The sequence below is a fragment of the Scyliorhinus canicula genome, chromosome 8 (assembly GCF_902713615.1).
Source record: "Scyliorhinus canicula chromosome 8, sScyCan1.1, whole genome shotgun sequence".
Classification (NCBI taxonomy): Eukaryota; Metazoa; Chordata; class Chondrichthyes; order Carcharhiniformes; family Scyliorhinidae; genus Scyliorhinus; species Scyliorhinus canicula.
In genome coordinates, this window is record NC_052153.1 from 163,821,260 (window position 1) to 163,830,117 (window position 8,858).

The window sequence follows — 8,858 nt, forward strand, 5'->3', positions numbered from 1 at the left end:
ATGTGCAAACTCCACACGGACATTGACCCAGAGCCGGGATTGAACCTGGGACCTCAGTTCCGTGAGGCGGTTGTGCTAACCACTAGGCCACTGTGCTGCCCCAGAGAAGGAAATAAGATAGTAATTTTAAAATTTCAGCGGTGATAAATCAATTTTTGGAGGCTCACCACACTGCAGAGGCAGTTGTTAGCCCTTTATTCCTTTAACATGGTGTAACCTTTCTGTCTAGAGAAAATGGTCCTTCTCCCCATCCCCCCACACGCATGCGGATGATGTACGTGGTGCAACCATCAAAAGCAACAAGCAGACATGGCTGTTCGTTCCTGCGTTTCCTCGAGTCATAACTCGTCTTTTCTTCTGCTTTTTGTGCATCTAGATTAGTTCTTTTACCTACTCATGTCAGTGAATAGCTCTAGAACAGGTGTAACTACGGTTTTTATAGGTTTTTTTGGCGATATTTAATGAAATATTTACGTGGGATGTAGTAAGAGTGAAGCCTGGATGATCAGAGGACTGCTATGGCATTTAATCTCGGAATAGGAGACATTTATTCCTTAACATGCTAATATTCGAATACAGATACCACTAATTTGCAAATCTATGATATAAATTGCACAAAATTATCAGTGGAGAATCAGTGTGAAATAATTTGATACGAAGGAACAAAGAAATGAAATATGGTTTATCCGTCTGCAACTGACCGATTGTTTACCATTTCCTTCCCATTTTCTCATGCGTCTTACGGTTTTTGAGATAGAAAATGAAATGTTACGAGTATTTCGTGTACAACCGAGTGGAGCACAGAACAGGAAAAAAAAGAGGGCCAGAGTCGAAGAAGAGTCCCATCAAAGAGGGGCATTAGATGCATGGATAAAAAGAAGTAAAGAAGTAGGAGAACCTGGAGAAGTAAAAGATGATGTGGGTGCAGAGAAGGATTTTTCTGATACGGATTCAGCTCGGTCAGAACATAATACTCTCTCTCCTCAGTCTCGTTGTCAGGATGATGATCCATGTGAAGAAAATAAAGAAGATTTTTGCATATTTTTGCAAAGAAGTGATTTTGGCTGTTTGAAGAAACCGATTCCAGATCATTTGAAGATGACAATATTACAACATGGCCCTGAAAGATATCAGAATAAAAGTGGTCCATTTGCTGAGAAGGATGGGAGATCATTTTCCAAACAGCGGTTTGATAAAGTTTCCACAAACGGAGAAATTGTGGAGAGAAAATGGTTGTTATACTCTCCATATCGGAAAGCATGCTACTGTTTTGTTTGCTTTTTGTTTTCAAAGGAGCATTTGTCGTCTGTGTTAAACTTTGGAAAGGAAGACGGTTTCTCCACTTGGAGAAAATTAAATCCAACAATACCTGACCATGAAAAAAGCCCTTCTCATAGAGCTCACATGAGGGAATACCTGAACCTCGTAGTTCGACTCCATCATTCAACTACGATAGATGCTGAACTTCAACAGCAATTGTCTGCTGAAAAGAAAAGATGGAAAGCTATAACTGAACGGATTGTCGAGGTTATATCCTTTCTGGCAAAACAGAATCTGGCCTATCGTGGACATCGAGGAGAAGGAATATCTGGGTTATCAGAGCCAGGGGAGACAGTCAGTGAAAATACAGGAAACTTTCTAGCAACAATCAGACTTTTGGCCAAATATCTTAGCAAAACACTTGCAGAGAGGGAAAGAGAAACCAAAAAGTGTCACCTACTTGTCCAACAGAATTCAAAACGAAATAATCAATCTTCTTGGTGAAACTGTCAAGAAAAATATAATTTCCGAAATTAAGGACGCAAAATATTTTAGCATAATGCTGGATTCAACTCCAGATATTGCCCATGAAGATCAGGTTTCTGAAATTCTGCGTTACGTTCATATTGATGAAAACAGAAAAGTAGAAATAAAGGAGACATTTCTGGGATTTTTTCAAGTCAACAAGAAAGATGCAGTCAGCCTGGTAAATAAAATTCAGGAAAAATTGGAAGAAGACAAAATTTCCATGAATGACTGTCGTGGTCAAGCATATGATAACGCAGCAGTTATGGCTGGAGTGAGAGGAGGTGTTCAACAAAAAATTCTTGAAGTTAACCCAAAAGCTGTGTTTGTGAACTGCGAGAACCACAGCCTCAATTTGTCCTGTGTCCATGCAAGTGAGGTGCAACCTGTTGTTACATTTTTTGGCATTCTAGAAAAACTCTTTACTTTTTTTTCTTCATCTACTTCTCGTTGGGAAGTGTTAAAATCATTTGTCACTCGGACTGTGAAAAGACAGTGTGACACAAGATGGAGTTCCAGCCATGATGCTGTGCAAGTAATCCACGAAGAGTGTGACAACGTTATTGCAAGCCTTCAACACCTGCTGGAAGGAGAATTTTCAAGGGAAACTAAATCTGATGCAGGATCGCTACTGAACTCTATTCAACAGTTCCCGTTTATAGCTTTATTAAATTTTTGGTACTCAGTTTTATCATCAGTGGATAAAGTCTCAAAACGTTTGCAGGATCCGAAAATGGGGTTCCATGAAGCTTCTTGTGATCTGAGAGGACTTATTCATATCTTGAATTTGAAGAATGACGAAATTATCCACAATGGAATAGATTTAGCCAATGAATATTGTCAAAATTGGGGAATACCAATTGCACGAACAAGGAGAAGAAGAATAATGCCTGGAGAGTCAGCAAGAGATAGTGGACTGACGGCACAAGAAGAAATGAATAGAGTAATGGTAGAGATTGTGAACAGATTAAAAACTGAAATTGAAGACCGCAGTGTCCGTCTTCAAAGACTCAGTGACCGATTTTCTTTTCTTCTGAACTTGAATTCAGGAGTGATTGAAGATGAACAAGAAAGAGAGAAATTAAAAAAGGAATGTTCAGACTTTGCAAATTATTATGACAATGATGTGGTTGCAATTCAGTTATATGACAAAATTATTGATTTTGTGATGCTCTTTCGAGCTGGAGGGAATAGAGTTCCCCCTGATCCTAAAGATGCTCTGGAGTCTTTACTGCAGTATGGGAGGGATGTCTTTCCGACGCTGTGTGTTTCATACAGATTACTGCTTACTATCGCATTTTCAGTCGCAAGCTGTGAAAGGTCATTTTCAAAACTGAAATTAATAAAAACATATCTGAGGTCTTCTATGTCACAGGAGCTACTGACCAACCTGGCTTTAATAAGCATTGAAAAAGAATTTCTCACAGCTGATGTAAAAAGTGAAGTAACTCAGGTGTTTTGTGACAGGAGGTATCATTTGGGGAAAAGAACTTAATAAATTTGATTGATTTATATTAAAATCGAATAAAGCGTTTATTTCATGTTTCATCTGTGTTTATATATTCAAAATGTTTTCCTTTCTCATAATATTTCTCAGTATATTAGGCCTTATACTTGAGTCTTTGGGGCATACAATCAAGATTTGCCCCGGGCATCACCAGACCTCTGCACGCCACTGATAGGGACAGGAATGGGCCCACTGGCAAAATTCCTTACAGACAACGGGGTAGAATTTGATAATGATGAGTTTAGGAATATGTGTGAAAACGGCAATATCACAATATGAATATGGCTGCAGAAAGCCCATTTAGTAATGGCGCGTGTGAAAGAAACCATGCTGCAGTGAATGACATGTTCCGGATAATTTTGGCAGATAGACCAAATTGCAAGTTAAATTCAGCCTTGGCATGGGCAGTATATGCAAATAATTTGTTGCAGAAGGTTGGGGGCTATAGTCCCTATCAATTAGTGTTTGGTAGAAATCCTAAAATTCCATCCATTTTGGATGACCAGCCTCCAGCTTGAGAAGGGGCTACAATTAGCTCTGCCTTTTCTGAGCATTTAATCCATTACATAGCAGTAGAAGAGCTTTTTTTGGAAGTAGAAGACTCTGAAATGCATTGGAGAGAGCACAGAAGAGATTTACAAGAATGGTTCCAGGGATGAGAAAGTTCACTTACGAGGATAGATTGAAGAGGTTGGGACTTTCTCCTTGGAGAGAAGGCTAAGAGAAGATTTGGTAGAGATGTTCAAAATCATGAGAGGGCTTGACAGAGCAAATGTTCCAGTTCATAAATGGATCAAAAACGAGAGGGCATAGATTTAAAGTGATTTGCGAAGCAAATGTGATGTGAGCAATGCATTTTGGGTCTTGAATGCACTGCCTGGAAGTGTGGCGGAGGCCTGTTCAATTGAGACATTCAAGAGAGTGTTTGATGTGTGCAGGGGTATATGTAAAAGGCAGGGGAATGGCCCTGGGTCATAATGCTCATTTGGAGAGTTGATGAAACGATGGGCTGAGTGGCCTCCTTCTACGCCTTAACAATTCTGTGATTCTGTAAAACAGCCCGGTAATTACGTGGCCGGCCCTTGGCCCCATACTCAACAGGACAATCCCACTGCTACCTTGGATAGATTTACAATAGTAACTACGTCGGACAATGCAGTTACTAGACATAGATGTGTCTTGACTGAAGACATGAGCAGTTCAAATAACATCAATAACATGACCACTTGTCCGACTTGAGTGTTGCCACATTAATTGGCTATCAAACAGTAATTTGGACAATGTATGTTTACTGGAGCATAGATTTTATTGGATTAGAGTCTGATCCTTGCCAGTCTATGCAATTAAAAGAGTTTTCTGCATTTCATTAACTGAGAACAGGGCATTACTTAACAAAGATAGAATAAAAATGCGAGCTGTTCCTGTGACTGTGGTAACTGTTCTTTCAAAAGATGAGGAGGTAAAGGCAAAAGTGTGTATCCAGACACACTGTCAATTAATTCCATTAAGAAGTCTTACAACACCAGGTTAAAGTCCAACAGGTTTGTTTCAAACACGAGCTTTCGGAGCACTGCTCCTTCCTCAGGTGACTCAGATGCCTCCACATCATAATTAATTACATGTCAGACTTGAGACCTATCAAAGCAAATGTTCAGATTGGAAGATGTGTACATTATCTGTGACCGCCCACTCCCCCCACCCACATCCCCAGCCCCATGTTCCCACCGCACCCCAGCTCCCCCCACGCACACACCCACACACACATCCTCTCTGAATAGTCAGATCTCATTGTGGTTAGAGTGGAATTTTGTTTTGAAGAGTTAGTCAGTCATTTCACTCTTAAAATCTTTCAAATAAAAGGCACAGAGACAGATTGGAAAGTATTGAATCAAAGGTAAGAATGACCCAAACCTGGTTTGATTGCTCCGTCTCTCCTCATTGGCTGTCTCCCATCTAGATTGCGTGAAATCTTCTAAATGTTGAACAGAATTGGCAAAATTACCACAGAGAAATGGGTCGAACCAGCCTGTGCTGTTTATGCTACACGCAAATGGCAGTCGCAATCATATGCGCTCTCCCTGTTTCCATATCAACAGCTCCTTAATCAACTTATCTAATCTTTTCATAAAAGCTCAGGAGACCGAAAGAGGGAATCAAAATGGAGGCTTATTTCCAACCAAAACAAAGGGGCGAAGCACGCCTGCAGCACATAGGTCCCAACTGAGACGACCGATCATGGCAGTCCCAATCCAGGCCGGCTTTTAAGGGTTGATTAGAAGACCCCCAGCTGATAGGCCTCCACCCATCAGCGGGAGAGCTGAGATACTGGGGGCCACACAGGAGATCAATCGAGTCATCCCCATGGTTTTGGGAGGGTTATTACATCCCCTACCCCCCCCCCCCCCCCCCCCCCCCCCCCCGTGCCACCCGCCCTCCCGGACGTCCGTAGATCCTTCAGTTGCTGGATGCAGAGGAGGTCTCCTTCACTGCTTCGCCTGTAACTGTACTTCAAACAGTTGTCGGGCTGGGCCAAGGGTAACACATCAGGGAGTGTGGTTTTTGCACTGACCGTTGCGTCTCTGACCATACTGTCTTTCGAAAGTATTGAGGATTCCGTACCCATATCTGATATAAAGTCTTGTTTCGCATACAGACCTGGGACGTGATCCCTGGAGAGCCGTGCACCCTGGGTTTACGGATAGTAGGCAAGGGGGACGGGGGGGGGGGGGCGTTTCATCTGGCGGAGCTTCCTCTGGTGCACGCTCCCTGCCTTTGAGGTAGTCCACATGCTTGCATACAGTCCACTTTCTGGTTTTGACCACAAAATTCCAGACGTAAACTATGTCCCTTGGCTTGATCCCTCTTTCCTGCTTCCAGTAATCATAATGTCTCTTCTGGAGGTCTTGTTTCTTCTCCACCTTTCACCAAGGTTGGGAATGTAAGTCTTAAATGGGTTCGGAGCCGTCGGTCCATCAGTAGCTCCACCAGTGCTACCCCAGTCGTAACAGGTGGCATGGTCCAATAATTACATTTTAAAACATGCCAATTTTGTTTCCATTGATCCTGTGGTTTGTTTTTTCATGTCTCTCTTAAAGATTTGCACTGCCCGCTCAGCCAGATCATTAAAAGGAGGGTGATGGAGCAGTTCAAATTTGTTTCACCCCATTAGTCTGCATAAACCCAGAAATCGCTCACTTGTGAAGGGGGTGTTGTTATGAATGAATGCTGAATGATTGGCCTAGCTTCTGTATGGTGGCTCCCAAAGTAGCGGAAGGCATCCGGTGTATAACCATTCAGTTTGAGTGAGTATCGATCAGCAGCAGTAACATTGACCCCACGAAGCGTCCAGTGAAGTCGGCGTGCAAACGCAGTGGCCAGGTCACTCCCATGGGTGGAGCAAGGCTGATGGCGGTGGCTTTTGATGTTCTTGTCATGCCGCACACTGCTGCACCAACCTCTCAATATTGGCATTGAGCCTAAGGCACCACGGGTAGCTCCTAGCGAACATCTCTGTTTTGGATGTCCAATGTGCAAGCCCTGCAAAATGTTTTTTCGACCTTGCCTTGGTACTACCATGTGGGCTCCCCACAGGAGAATGCCGTCCTCTACACTAAGTCCAGTTGCTTGGGTGCAAATGCTCGCATTTCTTTTGGAGGTTTCCGCTGTAGTCCCCCAAATAGGACGACCTGGTGCAATGTTGCCAATGTGGGGTCCTTTTGAGTCCATACTCAAATTTGTGTGGCCGTGACAGGCAAATTGTCCATAATATTAAGTGCCAACACAACATCTTCTACTGGTGGGGACCGGGGGATGGGCGTATAGGCAATGGGTGACGGCTAAGGGCATCCACGTGCATAATCTGTCCACCTGTGCAATACTTGAAAGTATCCTCATATGCTGCCAACAGCGATGTCTATCACTGGATCCTGGGCAAAGCTATAGGTGGTATCCCTTCATCTTCTTTGAAAAGGCAAAGTGGGTGGCACGGTAGCACAGTGGTTAGCACTGATGCCCCAGGGTCCCAGTTTTGATTCCCGGCTTGGGTCACTGTCTGTGCGGAGTCTGCACGTTCTCCCCGTGTCTGCAGGGATTTCCTCCGGGTGCTCCGGTTTCCTCCCACAAGTCCCAAAAGACGTGCTGTGAGATGAATTGGACATTCTGAATTCTCACTCAGTGTACCCAAACGGGCACCAGAATGTGGCAACTAGGAGCTTTTCACAGTAACTTCATTGCACTGTTAATGTAAGCCTACCTGTGACAATAAAGATTATATTAAAAAAAAATAAAAGTAAGGACTTGTGGTCCATGATTGTTGTGAAATGGCGTCCAAAGACGTATCGTTGAACGTTTTTGGCTGCAAAGATCTCGGCCAGTCCTTCTTTTTCAATGTGAGCGTATCAGCGCTCCGTGTCAGCCAAGGTAATTGTAGGCTGTAGGCTTCTCTGTCTCATTGTCCCTCTGATGGGACAACACTTCCCCAATGCCAAATGGGGAGGCATCGCAATGAGAATCAGTGCTTTTGACGGGCCATAGTGCTTCAGTAATATGGAAGATAATAGATGCTTTATTTTAACAAATGCCTTTTCTTGTGGTGTCTTCCATGCCCACTTCTGGTGCTTCTTTAAGAGCTCATGGAGAGGCACCAGTATGGTTGCCAGATTTGGAATAAATTTCCATAATTGTTGACAAGCCCTAGGAATTACCTCAGCTCATTCGTGTTGTCTGGGATTGGGGCCTGCTTAATGGCTCGCACCTTCTCTTCCCCTGGGTGAAACCCGTCTTTGTCAATCCGGTATTCCAGGTATATAAATTCTCTCGCCTGGGGCTGTTTAGCACAGGGCTAAATCGCTGGCTTTGAAAGCAGACCATGCAGGCCAGCAGCACGGTTCGATTCCCGTAACAGCCTCCCCGAACAGGCGTCGGAATGTGGCGACTAGGGGCTTTTCACAGTAACTTCATTTGAAGCCTACTCGTGACAATAAGCGATTTTCATTTCATTTCATTTCATTTCATACATTGCCTCTTTTCAGGTGGACACCTACTTCCGAGAATCCGTTGAGAACTTTTTCTCGGTTACCTAGGTTTTCCTTCTCGGAGGCGAATGTAATCAACACGTTGTCCATGTTGACAGCCATTGAAGAATGTTTTCCATAACCCACTGGAACAGGGCACTTGAGGACGATACTCCAAATGGGTGTTTTGTGTAATCATACAATCCTCTGTGGGTATTAATGGTTACGTATTTTCTGGACATTGTGTCCAACTCCAGTTGGAGGTATGTGTGGCTCATGTCCAGCTTCGTGAAAGAATGGCCCCCCACCCAACTTCGCATATGTCTTCCATGTGTGGCATGGGGCCATTCTGTGAATTGGACTGGGCGAATAAACCCCAAGTAGTCTAGCCGGCTCAGCCCATCGTCACTTTTGACAAGGCGTATGGACCTCGGCAGGCCCTGAAATACTTGGGCCTTCCTGGAAGACATCCGGGTATTTTTCCAGGAACCCGTACAATCCGCCTGTATCCGCTATGAAGATCTGTTGCCAATTTAGGCAGAGCCTCTCTAACC